The following is a 16,982-nucleotide window of genomic DNA, read 5'->3' on the forward strand; positions in this document are numbered from 1 at the left end:
AGAATCTATGAGAAATCTGTGTTTTCCAATTCTTTGAAGCCCTGAAGAGGGCATAGATTGTTTAGGACCAAATTTCTTCTCAATATGAAGTTCTTTTGCATAAGACTTTTTGAATTTAATATTGTGATGAATGCAGGGAATTCAAATCACTATAAGGGATCTTTCATATGCACAGCAGTGTGCAGAAGCAGTTTCCAAGCTTCTCAGTGAACACTCAAACATGAAGTGATATGAATATCCCTGCTGATCAGAATAAAGGGGCTGAGACTGACATAACCCAGTTCTGGAAATACTTTGATACTTAATGCTCTTGAATCCTCGGACAATGTGATCCCATTGTAGAACGAAAAAAATGAAATCTGCCCAATAAAAGAACAGAAAACAGGTCATGAGAGCGAGAGTACTCTTCTTAGCTCTGATCTCTGGGCTGCGATATTTGGCAAACCTGGAGCTGTGGAGGTAGAGGACACGTTTGTGATGTTTGTACAGATGGAGAGCCATATACAGACTGATCCATCCCATAAGACTCTGAAAGGTGATGTCCTGAATAGCCATGAGGCAGAGGAATAGCCAACTGATCATTTGTATGTTCTAACTTGAGACTCATTTGTATTGTTGACTGCTGTGATGCAGTGCAGCAAGTCAGAGCTTATGAGAAAACTAAAGACCCAGAAGAAGAGGAGGTAGGGAACAATCTGCCATGCAGTGTGTGGTTAGAACTTTCTCCACGAGGTGTTCTTGGGACTGATGGTGATGGCCTGGACAATGCTGAGGAGGCAGGTGGTGCAGATGGAGAGACTCCAAGATACCCTACTCAGGTAAGCCATGATTTTGCAAACAATGTCACTTAGAAGGGAGTTACTGATATAAATGACCATGATTATGTCACTGATCCATCTGGTACAAATGACAATATTTGATACAACTAAATGAATGAGCATAAGATCTATGGATTTTTTCTCACGACTCATGACTAATATATGTACATGTTTCAAAATCATAAGCACATTTCCCAAAATTCCAGGCCCCATGAGAGAAAGGAAGTTCATTTTCCAGATGAGGTGTCTCTGTGTCATCTTCTGACTTCATGAAATGACCTAGAGAAAACTTGCAGAATAAAAAGAACTGAGCATGACAGTTTCAGATCAGTGGATGTGATCTGGGCTTAGTGAAAAGAATGGTATTGCTGCAACAACATGTGCATAGTTCATTCCTCCTTTAGAGCATAAAACTCATCTGTCATTTGAAATCATTTATTTTTATTTTGAAAGGAAGATTTGCAGAGAGAAGGTGAAACAGAGAGACATAGAGTCCTCAGTCTGCAGGTTCACTTACATCCCAAATGACCACATCGTCCAGAGCTGAGCCAATCTGAGTCCAGTAGAAAGGAGCTTCTTTCTGGTATTCCCAATGGCTGCTGGCACACAAGGTCTTGAGCCATCCTGTGCTGATTGCCCAGTCCATAAACAAGAGGAATCAGAAGTGAAGTAACCAAAGCTAGAACTAACTTCCAAGTGGAATAAGGCTGCTGCAGGTTTAGGATCAGCCTGTTGAGCCACCGTGCTAACCCCAGAGTCTCATCTCTACTTGGAATCTTTTTTTTTTTTTTGTCTTCTTTCTGCTAAAACAAACATGGTGAAAGCTACAGTTTAAACGTTAACTCAAACCTGGAGAATCCTGTATCCTAACCAAGGACTATCAGTTCAAGCACCAAAGACTATATCCCAACTGCCAAGGAGACAATGGGGAATTGGATGGCCTTCGGAGGCCAAGAACTCTGAGGTCATCCAGCCCCATTTGGATCTACCACATGGGATGGAAAAAGCCCAAATCCTTCCTCGCAGCATCCAAGCTCATTGGTACAACAGCCAGGAGACCTGAGCAGTATGCAGAAACAGAAGAACAGTAAACTTCTTTTGGGACTATGGAGAGGACATTTCACTGGTCCTTACTTAGTTCCAACTTTTTTTTTAAAGATTTATTCATTTTTTTATTACAGCCAGATATACAGAGAGGAGGAGAGACAGAGAGGAAGATCTTCCGTCCGATGATTCACTCCCCAAGTGAGCTGCAACGGGCCGATGCGCGCCGATCCGAAGTCGGGGACCTGGAACCTCTTCCGGGTCTCCCACGCAGGTGCAGGGTCCCAATGCATTGGGCCGTCCTCGACTGCTTTCCCAGGCCACAAGCAGGGAGCTGGCTGGGAAGTGGAGCTGCTGGGATTAGAACCAGCGCCCATATGAGATCCCGGGGCATTCAAGGCAAGGACTTTAGCCGCTAGGCCACACCGCCGGCCCCTTAGTTCCAACTTTGAATCCCCTCCCTCTCTTGCAGTGACCATCAGGATCGCTCTGGAACCCCACCCCCCAAAAAACCCAAACAAATAAACAAAAATCAGAATAGATAGAACAACAAGGAAAGCTTAGAACCAGACAGAAAATGGTCAGCATGGACTCACATATACCTTCCTAGGTAGGACACAAAGGTTAGTTACTCCTCACTAGCGTATTGAAGATTTCTCTGCACACCCCTCCTAAAACTGTTCTGTGCCCCAAATGTTGACATACGCCCTGTTAGAGTTATAAGCCACTTTAGACTATCCTAAAATCTGCCAAGTTCAGCAAAATTATGCTTCAATACAATAAGCAGCTAAATACTAAAATGAAAATAGACACGAAACAACTGAATAGTGCCCTTTTGCCATTTTAAGGTGTATAGAAGCCAGCTGTATGTATATAAAGTAAAATTGAAATGTCGATGAAGTAGTCATAGGATGTGGTTGAGAACTTGCATTTTTTTTAACATATTGGTAACTCCATACCATGACAATTAACTCCATAATGGTGTTGTGCTGGGACTTTTAATTGATCAGGATGATATTCTGCCAGCTTGGCCTTCAGACCAGAGATAGTTTCCCCAACAAACCATTGAACTTATTTGGACAAAAATATGCTGGACTCTATTCTTGGTATGTGCTTGCAATGAAAGAATCTTGACTGAAGTTGAACTGTAACACTGCAACAAGGTGGAGGAATCCACCATGGGGGTGGTTAGGGAGAGGGGTTGAGGGAATCCCAGAGCCTATGAAACTGTGTCACATAATGCAATGTAATTAATAATAAGAAAAACATTAACTCTGTGATAGTGCCTTTTCTTGCCTTTTCACAAAAGCCTTCTGTGTAGAAATTACGTCCAAATTTACTAGAGGTTTGTCACAAGAAAGGTATGGATTCAGTTACAACAACGTTTCATCAGTTCTAAATCCCAGTGCTGAGGTCCTTCCTTTTCACTGCTCACATTCAACTTACCCATCCAGTCTCATGGAAATCCTCCTAACCACTCCTCCAGCGAATTTGGGGAAATCATCCAGACAGAGAAAGAGAAACACTGCATGTTCTCACTTACATATGGGAGGGAAAATTTCATAGCAACAAATGTCAACCACACATAAGTAGTTGTATAGGAGGGAAAGGAAAGTCAGAGAACAGAAGGCTGAGGCTAAACAGGAGGAGTAACTCTGACATTCTATACCTCAGCAAAATATTCATGATGAACAATAATTAATACATGTTTCAGAGTAGCCTTTAGAGTGGATTTTGAATGTTCTCAACACCGGGTATTGATAAACTGAGAGGTATTTAAACACAGCAGTAGTCATGCTCTGCTTTTTTTCTCTTTTTTTTTTCCTTTTAAAATCTTTGTTTATTTAACGAAAGGCAAATATACAGAGAGGGCATGAGAAAGAGGGAGAGGTAGAGCCATAAGCATCTTCCTTCTGCTGCTTGGCTCCCATAATGCTCACAGCAGCTGGGGTTGGGCGGGCTGCAGGTGGGAGCTGTGACCTCTAGCTGGCTCTCTCACATGAGCAGCAAGTCATGCTCTGCTTTTTTCACATTGTATTTAGGACTGAACTATCATGTTGTATTCTGTCAATTGATGCAATTAATATATGTACATAGACAATAAAATCTAAATGTAACAATCATTTGTATTTTTAATACTAGTGGCAGCAGCTCAGAAAAATTGTACTTGATCTTTTCAAGCCAATTGCCCAGTAGCTAACACAGAGGGAAGGAAAGGCCCCTTGCCCAAGGTGGGAATGGCAGAGCTGAGGCTTCTGATCTGCTCTACCTCTGCGGGAGATCAGAAAGAAGATTTTTTTCATGGCTTTGTTTTGTCAGTTTTAGTTTCCTGTGTACCTTCTCCTTATTCTCCACCTTCTTAGGGAACACTACCATGTATGACCCTAGAACTACAACCTGGTACCCTCAGACCTAACTTGTCATCTGTAACAGGAGAGTGTTTTCTATCGCCAAGTTCACTGTCAGAATTAAAGGGGTAAATGCATGCAATGCTCATGTCAGTGCCCAACAAGAAATAGACTGATTTCCCAAACACGCGTTTCTGTGTTTTTATGTGTCCATACACTAGTTGTCACATTTGAACAATTCTCTAAACTTAGGTACTGTGTGACATTGTGGGTGAAAAAAACTTTTTTTAATTAATCAAAAAATGCCACAAAGCACTGAAGGACAAGAGAAGGAAGAAACACTGAAATAAAAGCAAAAAACCAAAACAAAACAAATCTAAAAAAACCAAAAAACTCCATTGTTGGAAGCGAAGATAACAAAAGGCAGGAACCTGTAGGAAGGGGCCTCCCCACCCAGGCTGTAAGCCCATTGCTGCCTGATGCTCCCAGCTTCACTCACACCTGAGAAAGGTAGCAACCTCAGGTTCAGAGCATCATTGGCTCTGCTGCACAAAGTCTCCATTCAGGGCAAAACAAGCAGGGTCTGCTGGAAGAACAGGGAAGTGATAACCAGTCACCCTCTCCCTGAGTGCTCACACCTTGTTCTTCCAAAGGGGTCAGGGAAGCTGAGAAAATGTCCACTCCCTACCTGACACTGAACAGCTTTGCCCCGGACTGCTTTACTTCCAGTGCAAGGGCAGATACCCCTGCACAAACACACTCAGCCTCATTCACCTGAGCAGTCTGCAGGGCTGTGGCAGGAGCTGTGGCAGACCAGCATAGCAAGGCCTGTTTATCCTTGCCTAAGTTCCAGCATTCAGGGATGCTGTCACTGATGTCAGCATATCAGTGTGACGAGTTTGGCTCCTTCAGCATTCTCTGGGTCCCTGGGGCCAGCTCTGCCCTCTCCCTTGCTGAATCTTTGACTGTTGAGTCCAGAAATATCTTAAACCTGATTACACTGAACCTGCACTAATGAGCAGAAGGCAGCTTGATGATGAGCAGGTCTCAGAGAGTCCAGGTTTTTTGGACTTGACTATGATCTCATCCTACCTCTTCCACTCACCACCAAGACTCATAAGCTAACCTGGAAGAAGTATCTGAGAGTCAGAAGTAGTCACTTCCACAAATCTGCTTTTTGGCTTACAGTATTTTAACATTTGAAAATGTTCATCAGCAACAGTTTTTAAGTTGATCAGTAAGTAACACAACTTACTTCACATTTCACAGTCTCTTGACTTCTCTGCTGACATTCTTAAGCTGACATTACATTCGACATATGAAAGACATTTATTTTTATTTGTAAAAGAATGCATTGTATTTAAATATATAAATACATAAAATAAATTTAAAATATTATATGTAACAAATATTTTATATTTATTCTCAAAAGAACATGAGATTTACAAATTAAAAACAGAGAGATGGAACAATCTTCCACCCACTGAATTCTATAATGGCTGGAATTGAGCCTGTATGAAGCTAGGATCCAAGAGTTTCTTCTCAGTCACCTATGTGGGTACTGGGTCCTACATATTTGGGCCATCCTCTACTGCTTGCCATAAGCAGGGAGTTGGATGGGAAGTGGAATAACTTGGACATAAACCAATGCCTCTATAGGATCCTGATGTGTGTGAGGTGAGGCTTGAGCCATTAACACAACACTTTGGGCCCATTACTGATATACCTTAACCATATCCAAGTTAATCATACATAGAAAATTATACATATATGCTAAAGTGTAGTGACTAAAGTCCTCACCTGGCACACTCAGGGATCCCACATAGGCACCTATTCATGTCCCTGCTGCTCCACTTGTCTTCCAGCTCTGTTGCTGTGGCCAGGAAAACCAACAGAGGACAACCCAAAGCCTTGGGATCTGTACTCCAAAGAAGTTCCTGGCTGCTGTCTTCAGATTGCCTCAGCTCTGGACCACTGCAGCCTCCAGTAGAGTGAACCAGCAGACTGAAGACCTTTTCCTCTGTCTCATCTATCTGTAAGTCTGATGTTCCAATAAAGATAAATAAATCTTTTAAAAAACAAAATGCTAAAGAACACAGAAAAATAGTTGCAGTTCTTCTATTCTCACACAGTGAGGTTTTTGTGTATTTTTGAGCTGTCTCAATTGTTTTTCTCCCAATTGATTTCCAAAATAGAGTTAATCATTAGTGTGTGCAGTAGGAAACAGAGGTTTTCCAATAGTTTATTTTTACTTACACTTTTCCCTCAAGTACTTGTATCTGCCAACCTGCATTCTAGGAAGTCAAGGTTCAAGTGGTATTGCACTGACCAAGTATCTTATGGACAGTCTTGTCTGCCATCTGAACCTGCCTGGAAAATGACAAGGAAGAGAGGTTCATACATTCTCCAGTTGTTGGGAACACATGTGCTGGTTCCTTTAAGTAGCTTTGTCTAACATGCTACCTTTAAAGCATTTCAAATATCCTTTATGAACATCTTAAAAGTACTCTATATTGACACTGAATGCCATGAAAAGCTAGAATCAGAGTCAGCCTTGGGATGTCATGTCCAGAAGAGGACTGGGTCTGCCTGCTGGTGCTGTTTCCTGACTCAAATGATGGTTACAGCATGATAATCAAGACTTACAGACCATCAAGGTGCTTCCTTATGATGTTTGCACTTCTGTGTGTGTGTTTTTCTATTAAATGATCATAGCCCCACTCATAATGTTCCTGGTTCTTGATGATCCAACTCTGCAGTTACAGTCCAGACTTCACTGTGTGGAATGTGTGACTACATTATCAGAATTGCACATTAGTTCTGCTGCCCAAAAGCCTTTTTAGAAATGGCCTCTCTCTCATCACTGCATTAGACAGCAAGAAGAATACAGCAGCCAGGTTCACATGGAGAGTTCGCTGCTGTACTCTCTACAAAGTAGCTCAACAGAAGAACCTTGAGGCTCTGTGTTTCGTCAACTCCTAAATCAGCTATACCGAAAAGTACTGAAGACAATGTTTGAAGTTACTCTAATTATATTAGGTAAATCTGAATGCATGTTTCCTCCCATTTGTACAAAACTGTACAAACGAAAACATACAAAGTTTTATCAAATAAGGTGAGATTCAAGTGTTTCTGACAATAGTTGATACTCAGTATTTAGAGACGAAGTGGATAATAGGAATAGTTGACAGCCTTTTATCCATTACATTCATAGTAAATTTGAGGATTGTCTCAATGCATAATCTCAATTGAATAGATACCAGGTGACTGATAGCAAAATGCAGTGTTGTTTATGTTTCAGTCCTCCTTCAGGTCATGGACTGGAACCATTCAATGTTGAATTTTTGAAACTTTACATGAAAAATGAGCATCATCCCAATGGTTGCCACAGTAGACACACTAGAGGAATGTCAACAAATTCGCTCATGATCCATTACTGGGAATTGTTTGGATTCATAACCAAATTGAGGCTGGGGGCAGCCCAGATTATGGGCCAGGTTTAGGGGCAGGCCATGTTGGGCCAGTCTCCAGAACCCTGATGATATATGCGAGAGCCAGGATGGGTTCTAGTCTAGGCCAGATTGGGCTGCAACACTTTAGGATCAGGACTCGGGGATGCCCTGGCTGGGTTAGATGGCAGCACCCATCAGCATGAGCTGAGACTACAGCAGACAAGATGATGCCCGACTGTAGTACCCACATACAGATAGTGAGACAAGGTTGGCCAGGCCAGGCTGGAACACAGTAGCCACCAGCATCCACAAGACCCCAGGCTGGGCACAAACCTTAGAGGGAATTATTGGTCTTTGGATACTGCAGCCTAACCCTGTCAAGCCTGCCACCGTCCCTGGATCTTATGTGAACTGTCAGGAGAAGCTTGTTAGGTCACAGTACTCACCCACTAGTGAGCAAGAAACCTGGGATTGGAGGCAGACAGGTTGGGAAGGGTAACAATACCCATTAGCCGGAATACAAGCTAGGTTGGAGGGAGGGTTGTGCAAGGCTAGGCCACTGCATCTGCTGACACATAGAAGAGTCAAATTGATTGTGGGCCAGCTGTGCTTTGCTGCAGTACCTGCTAATAAGTGCTGAGATTGGGTGCAAGTCATTTCAGAGTGGACAGCAGTACCAAGTACAAGTTCAAGTGCAAGATCCGGAGCATGGGATGGGCCTAGTAGAACTATGGGGACACCTCTGTTAGGCGGCAGCAGTCACTAGTGAGCATAAAAGCCAGGGTTGTTGATGTGCCAGGCTGCATGAGGCAAAAGCACCCACCCTACAAGTGGGGCTTTTGGGTATGGGTACCACTGCGCTAAGCCACAGCACAAAGAATGTATATGACAGGCTGATGGGAGATAGGAAGAGCTGGACCAGCCTTCTGCACTAACCAGCATGTGCAGGAAGCAGACCTGGGACAGACTGATTGGATTTTTCTTTTTTTTTTTTAAGGTTTATTCATTTTATTACAAAGTCAGATATACAGAGAGGAGAAGAGACAGAGAGGAAGATCTTCCGTCCGATGATTCACTCCCCAAGTGAGCCGCAACGGGCCGATGCGCGCCGATCTGAAGCCAGGAACCTGGAACCTCTTCCGGGTCTCCAACGTGGGTGCAGGGTCCCAAAGCTTTGGGCCATCCTCGACTTCTTTCCCAGGCCACAAGCAGGGAGCTGGATGGGAAGTGGAGCTGCCGGGATTAGAACCGGCGTCCATATGGGATCCCGGGGCATTCAAGGCAAGGACTTTAGCCGCTAGGCCATGCCACCGGGCCTACAGACACATTCTTAAAGAGAGAGGGAGAGAGAGAGACAGAGAGAGATTGAGAGCCCCCATCTCTTGATTCACTCCTGCAATCTCTGCAGCACCTGAGAATCAGCCCAGGCTGAAGCCAGGAGACAGGAACTCCATCTTCCATGTGGACAGCAGGAACCCAAATACAGGGGCTATTACCTGCTAAGTTCCTAGGCATGTTAGATGCAAGCTAAACCAGAAGCACAGGGACTCAAACCAAACATTTCAAGATGGACTGTGAGCATCCCAAGCTGCAATTTAACATGTTGCACCACAACTCCTATCCTGGACACTTCTACTTGGGGGAAATGTGGATCTTCTATACAGACTGTGTGAGGTCATGAGATGGCACAGACTTTGGAGTTATGTGGGTCTGAATTCAGATCCTGATAAGTCACCCTTAGCTGTGGGGATCCTCCAAGTTTCTTAACTGCAGTGAGTCACAGTTGCCTTATCCACAACATGGAGGCCAGACTGAAGTCTTACAAGGACAGGGGAAGGGTGTGCTGCCTGCTTGGTACATCACCTGCCATCAGGCCGAGCAAGAGCATAGCCCAGTTACAATAATCAGAACTGGCCAGCCAAACTGATTGGATTTTTCATAGGAGATGGGGCCGGTAGTGGAACTGACTGGGCAACTGAATTCATCAGTTTGGGCATGGGCTGATTTTGGTGGTGTCAGACTGAACCAGACTGCTCTGGCTGGCAGGCTAGGTTTCTTGGGGGATTCCCCAACTAGGCCACTGGTCATAAACCCCAGCCACTGGGAATACCACAAGATATGTGACCCAACCTTGTAGTACATGTATCAGGACTGGGCTTCTTCAGTTAATGAGTACACAGTACACAGGGTGCCCAGAAGTACACATGGGGCATGACAGCGAACTCATCTAGACAAGCAGTGGACAACAAGTACCCACTAGAGGATGGAAAGCAGACCATGTTGAACAACATTCCTGACCTAGCTTTAGAAGCAGGTGTCTGGGTGTGTGGTCACACTAAGGTTGACTTTGACCTTGTAATATCTTCTCAATCGTGGAGTGATGAAATCAACTGCATTTCAGAACTATCAAAATCACTCAAATAACTCCCTCAGAACAGTTTCCCCCACTTTAGGGTCTCTAAGAAGACATCAAGCAGCCATTCCCTATCCCCAGATGCTGACGTAGTTTGGCATCAAAGGGTGGCCCCTTCTTGTTCCCCAACCCCTGCTGCAGAACAGGAGAAAAAATAAAAGATACTTGTTGCATCCGCATTCCTCCATTACTCAACCCCTCCCACCTTAATCAGTTGCTCACAAGGGCATCTGTCCTCATCTATGTAAACAACACAAATAAAGCAAAACAAAATAAAACCAAAAAAAATGAGACAAATACACACGCAAAAATCAATATGATTATAGTGTATCTAATTTTTTTCTCCTAAAGCATCCTTACCATATTTATTTTGGATTCTGTTTGAATAAATGTATTCTGTCCAACTTCTGTCCTGGAATGTACAATAGCCTTTCCCAAACATCCCAAACCCATTCCAACTCTTACTAATGAGCTCCACAGCCCTGCTCTACTTGGCTCACCCACCCACCCAGCTCAGTGGAGGCCAAGTTCTAGTCCTGCCCATCTTAAACACACTCTGACTCTCATGATCACCATCAGGTGTTGGAGCCTAGTCCCTTCAGGCATACCACAAACACAGTCTGCACCCATGTCAAGGAATGCTGCAGCCATGTCTAGCCCATTTAGCCATCCAGATTCTGGCTCTCATGATGCTCACCAGTGAGAACTGCAGCAAACCTGTGACATCCCCTTAGCTCTCTGACCACGCCAGCTCTCAGCCACAGATCTAGTGCATGCTGGTGGTTACTCTTACCCAAATCCAGCATATCCCATCCCTCAGGTTGCCCTTTACCATTGGATGCTGCAGCAAAAACTGGCCTGGCCCTGCCCCACTCCCAAGTCATACTGGTGGATGCTGCAGCTTAGCCCTGCCCAGCCTGCATTCATCTCTGACTTTCAGATAAAGCAGAAGGTGTGATAGTCTAGCAGAGTCCATGTCCCATCTTGGCTTCTGCTCATATCAGTGTGTTACAGTTTGATCTGACACTACACAATCCATTCCTCCCTCCCTCGCCCAACCCTGAGAGCCAATACATACTCTGCCAACATGTGGAGCAGCTTTGTCCAGCCTGACCAACACTCATACATGACTCACATGCTTAGCACTGAGAGCTGCAGCACAGAAGAACAGTTCCTCAAGTTTCCCCACAAGGCCCATTCTCAGAAACAGATCTCACATATTCCAGAGGATATTGGGCTCTTAACTGGCATAGTCAGCACCCCAGTTTCAGCCTTTATTGTGTGCTCATGGATGTTGTGGCCCGACCCACCAAACACCCTAGTCTTGGGTGCACTTACAAGCAATGCAGCCTGGACTAGCTTGGCCTATTCCCAATCCCAGTACCCATGAATGCTGGAGAATTCTATGGTCATGCCTCACAAGGCCTATACCACTCCCAGCAATTATGCAAGTCAGTAGACATTGCAATCCTGCAGAGGTAAGCCCATATTTCCCAGTCTCCAGACCCACTTCTCTCATGTGCTGGTTTGTGTCAGAACCTAGCCTCATATGACCCATCCCCCGTTCTGAAACTCACTAATGGGTACTATGGTCAAGTCCTGCCTGGTAGGCTCTCTAGCTCCAGCTTTCGTGTAAGGGGTAGTCAGCAGTGGTCGATGCAAACCAGCCCAGCTCAGGTCTCCCACATGGGCAGGTGCATTGGTCTGACCCTGAAATGTCCTCCTGGTTTCCTCTTTGAATCTACTTGGTCTACTTGCTTCCTTGCAGGTTCAGTGGTATTGTTGGTGGAAATCTCCCAAAAGTCATTCCTCACCAGCAACATACTCCCTCTACACTCTACCTTCCCTTAATCCCAAATCCCCTTCCCTTAGCAATCAACATCCACAATGCCAATAGGCATAAGCATTCCAAAGCCCAGTCTTCCAGCTGAGTGGCTGCTGGCATGGAGTCCTGCTTCCGCACCCAGGATCCAGGCACATGCCCTAGACATAGTTCCTTAGCTCATGGGCTGGTGAGGGACCACAACCCTCCTCCCACCCACTATCCAAACACATTTGTGATTCCCCAAATCTGGCCCATCATCACTTTGTGTCAGCATGCCAGCCGCAGAGACTCTGCTCTTTGCTTTCTTCCCCCTCCCCTGTACCTGGAATCCAAGCATGTGTGTGGATCCCCATGACTGCTCTGGGAGCCAGGAAAGGAGCTCTGGGCCTCACACACCCATGAGGATATGAGCCTTCAGGCTACCACAAGCCTTATTCAACACCCCTTGCTTTGGATTCTTAAAATTTTATTTACATATTTATATATACTTAATTATTATGCTCAATTGGCTAATCCTCCACCTACTGTGCCAGCATCCCATGGGCACTGGTTGCTGTCCCAGCTGCTTTACTTGCCAGCCAGCATACTGCTTATGGCCTTGGAAAGCAGTGGAGGATGGCCCCAGGCCTTGGAACCTTCCCAACAGATACAAGACATGGAAGAAACTCCTGGCTCCTGGCTTAAATTGAATTGAATTGATTCACGTATAATCTCAATACCAATAATTTTCCATACTTTGCAATCTGTGACTTTAAGATGTTCCAATGTAAGCCACATGATCATGTTGAAACCAATAATATATGTAGATGTTTTCTGTTATTCTATGGAACATTAGCTGTATTAAATGTCATGTTTTCCTCAATTAAACAATCTTTTCTTGTATGTATGTAGATATATAAAATGTAGACAGCCAGGAACACCATTGGAGGAACTCTCATAGCATGCTCCATATCAGGAACTCAGGATGACATCAGGTGGCTGTTTCTCAACCCTGTATACTCAGAAATTGATAGGCTGTGTGAGGCTTCTCCACGTATCTCTCTCATCCCGCAGATAAAGGAAGAAGAAAATGGCCTCACCAACTTTTCCCTAATCCTTGACCATTCCCACCTTAGTCAACTATGTAAACAGCATTTTAAAAATGTTTAGGCCAGGTAGGAACTGTCACTCAAATGAGGGTTTAACAATGTAGTTTCCTTCAAATTGTGTACTATGTTCTAAATACCTGTGGTTTTACTCATGTTGACACTTACCCTACAACAAATGATTGGCTCATAAATTCATACTATTCCCATAACACAATTGGGCTCAGTTTAAGCAATGAGTTCTGAGCCTGTAAGTTAAAAGTACAAACACAGGCTCAGATATTGAGTTTCAAAATCTTCTTTACATGCATTCATCTAGAGGAACTGTATAATGGAGACTAGCATGCTGGGAAGTGAAGATACATTGCAGTATATATTTCTACACCCAAATAAATATGGGACGCCCAACGAAACTGACAGTAGAAAAGGCCATAGCCAGCACTGCACTTTAACTGAACCTAGACACAGCAGTTTGCAGCGACAGGGACTGGTCAGCAATGGGCCTTACTGCAAGGAAATAGCAGGTGTTAGCAGCTGCTGGATCCCTCTTGCTCCCATCTCATCACTGCAACATGAGGAAGCTGAGTTCAGAGTAGGCCACAATGCTATTCAGGTTATGACCTATTCCTGTTTGCAGCAGAAAATGGCTAGGCCAGGTGCTGGGGTGCAGGTGCTTGTCTCACTGCAAAGGGTTCCTGCCTAACACGAGAATGGACATAATGCCACTGTCTCAGGTGAAATTCAGTATTTCTACACCATTCAGCCTCTGCATATATCCTTCCTTTTCTTTCTGAAATGCTGTGTTTATGGGCTGAAATAAAAAATCTGGAGTAGCAAGCATCTTTTCAGGGACTGCAGCAAGATTGGCCTCAACAACAGTAGAGGCATTTAAAAGTCTAACCCACCCTTGTACCAGCCCTGACTTCCCCACCATGCTCCTTGTTAACATCAAGAGTAACCACATCAGGCAGAGGCCATGAGATCCAGAAAGGATGAAACAACAGAACTAATTCTAACAAAATGTACTTCAGCTCCAAATACAACTCTATCTCCTCTTACAATAACAGATTTCATCTTTTCCCATGCAAGCCTGAGTGCCAAAAATAAGCTGTATAGGTCAAATAAGCTGTCATTTCAGAAGGTAGGAGTAAATTACATGATGTTTCAAATTAAAGGATGGATTGACAAAGCTTAACTGTGCATAGTGTGAGGCGAACGTGATAACCACTACACTACGGAAACTAACTGTGCATATTAGAAGGAGGTGGATGGGTGGCTTGTAGAAAAACAAACAAACAAACAAACAAACAAAAATGTAAATGAAACCAGACTGAATGAGAGGAGGAGGCAGCCTACTTACTCATGGCCCATGGATAATGTGCACTGATTTCTCCCCTTAAGTTTGCAAAAGATAACACACGATTGCAATTTCTAGAACCAGAGAAACACAATTTTGTGGTTGTTCTCCAAAATGTAGAATACTCGGCTAACATTTAAATTGATAAAGAGCAGATCTGGACAAGTGCATCAGCTTCCTATATTTGCAAGGGAATCCTCTCAAAAGATGTCCCTGCTAGTCAACCTAGCCCTTATCATTTAAATCAATCAATCAATCACTCAGAAGGTGAGTCCTACAAATAAGCACTAGCTATCCCTGGCCACAGAACTAATCTGCACATGCACAGAGACACGCCTGCTACAGACACAGTAGTGCACATACATTTAATGGATTTGCTTCGAAACAGTCATTGTGAGGCAAGAGCACAGGGTGTGGCTGAATGTTTATCTTGGGATGTCCAGTTGAGACCATTGTTAGCTCATCTGCAAGTCTGGTTGTGGATTTACTTGTTTGGGAGAATCGCTGGTATTCTAGTCCTTAAAGATTCTACAGCTCCCAAAAAAAGACAGCTACTACTGCTCCCAAAAAAAAGACAGGAGGAAACCTGGGGACCAGAATAGGTAACATGGTCTGTGAGCCAGGCCAGTACTGCATGGTTGGGTGCTAAAGGGCAGACAGACACTACTGTGACTGTTCTCGCTCAATCCCGTATGGCTCTGTGTGAGCTGTTTCTGTATGTATCCAGTTTACATAAACAAAATATGGATAACAAGGTTTTACAATTTTTTTGTTAACTCTACCATTATTCCTTTACTCTGGTGAGAACATAAGTTGGAAGCACTATGCAAAGATTTGTCATAAATCTGAAAATGTCGGTTGTAACAAAAACCAGTGCCAAGGTGAGGTGACTGTACCAGAAATGGCCACAGTGCCCAACACCACACATTAGAACGACGGAGGGAGGGGACACAGCCGGGAGGGAGAATGTGGGCTCCCCTGCTGGACAACCACTCCCACTGGAGAGCATGAGCTGAGATGGGGCAGATGAGACCAGGCAGGGTTACATCACCTGTGAACCTCATATGGACTAGATCAGGGAAAAGCCAGGCTGGGCTGATTCCTCCTCCTGGTGCTAGCATAAAATAGAGTGGGTGAGGGTTGGTTGGGCTTAGCCACAGCCTCACTGCCAGAAGCTGGCATTGGGGACTATTTCTGCCAAGTTAAACTGCAGAACCACCTGTGGAGTGCATAATCCGGGAGTGGGAGTGGCCTAGAAGGGAAATAGTGGGCTCCTCCCTCTTGGGTTACTACTCCCACTGGAGGGCATGAAAACTAGGACAGGGGCAGGAGTGGCTAGACAGAAAGGCACCCAACAGCATGTGTGTGTGCTGGATAGTGGAGCTCGTTGGGTTGAACTAGGCTTCAATGCCCATAGAAATGTATGAGGGATGACAGGGATGTGGACAGACTGTACTGGTCTGCTGCACATAATGGCAAGCACGGGAACCAGGATAGGGTATGGGCCTGGTGTGGGTTATTGTGGGTCGCTTTGACTAGGCTACAGCTCCCACTGGTTTATGTGAGGGCCAAGTGTGTGCTGGGCAGAATCATACTGAACTGCAACACCCATTGGTTCCAGTGGAAGACAGCACTGGAAACAGAACCAACCCGATTCCTAATGCATGCTTTTGCTTACTACCTAGATTTGTAATGACATGGGCAGCACTGGATCAAGGTACAGGTCAAAATCAGATAAGTTTTGAACATCAGTTATATGTGAACTCTGTTTTAGAAATTCTTTTTATATATTTGACAGCTTCAGTGGTAACCAGTACCTTTCCACCTTTTCAGCTTTTATGGCACATCTGTGATCTGTATCCAGGACTCGCAGGTGATAAGCAAGGATAAAAACAGTATTAGGTAAGCTCTGGGGAGGAGCTAGTTTACTGAAGGTGGGGAATATTCACATATAGTTGGTGTCCATTACAGATACCATATATAGTATAGTGCATTTCTAGGTGATTCATCAACTTTTGAGTACATTCTGAGCATGGTATCATATGAGGTAGAGAGTGGCAAGCCAGGAGCTGGGTCAATGGAGACCATGGTGGAAATCTAACATAAGAACCCAGATCTGGCCACGCTGGAGGCAGTGGCACAAGTGACCACAAACAAAGAGCCATGTGCCAACTGCAAAAAGTAAAATTGAACTGTAGGCCTGAGGGTGACACAGCTTAGAAACCTGCCCCAAAGAGAAGAATCTGATAACCAGAAGTACAATAACCAAGAGCAAAAGAAAAGACAGAGGCACAGTGGATATTACTGAAGACGCCCCTGCAAAGGAGCTAAAGCCTTTGCCAACCCCAGAGTTCCCTGAGGAAGACACTGGCAAAGCAGTATGTCTCAGTAATTGTAATTCAAAGATGAACTCCAATGAAACTATAAAATATTTCTCGACAACATGATGCTGGACAATCCACATTGTCCATGTCCACAATGATGAACTTATGACTGTTTATAAAGAATTACGCTACTGTATTAATTTAGGGGAAATCAGTGGGTCGTGGAGGAGAGTTAAGGAGGAGTTAAGGCACATCCCAGGGCCGTTGGAACTGTATGATGAAATATAACAATAATGGTAAATAATTAAATAAACTT

The 16,982-nt window shown here is 44.3% G+C and overlaps 1 pseudogene; it reads right to left on the reverse strand.

The window, feature by feature from the left end:
- Positions 1 to 203: 203 nt before the first annotated feature.
- LOC101525807 (vomeronasal type-1 receptor 100-like) lies at positions 204 to 1,076 on the reverse strand (annotated as a pseudogene).
- Between the last annotated feature and the right edge of the window lie 15,906 nt (positions 1,077 to 16,982).

The sequence above is a fragment of the Ochotona princeps genome, chromosome 1 (assembly GCF_030435755.1).
Source record: "Ochotona princeps isolate mOchPri1 chromosome 1, mOchPri1.hap1, whole genome shotgun sequence".
Taxonomy (NCBI): domain Eukaryota; kingdom Metazoa; phylum Chordata; class Mammalia; order Lagomorpha; family Ochotonidae; genus Ochotona; species Ochotona princeps.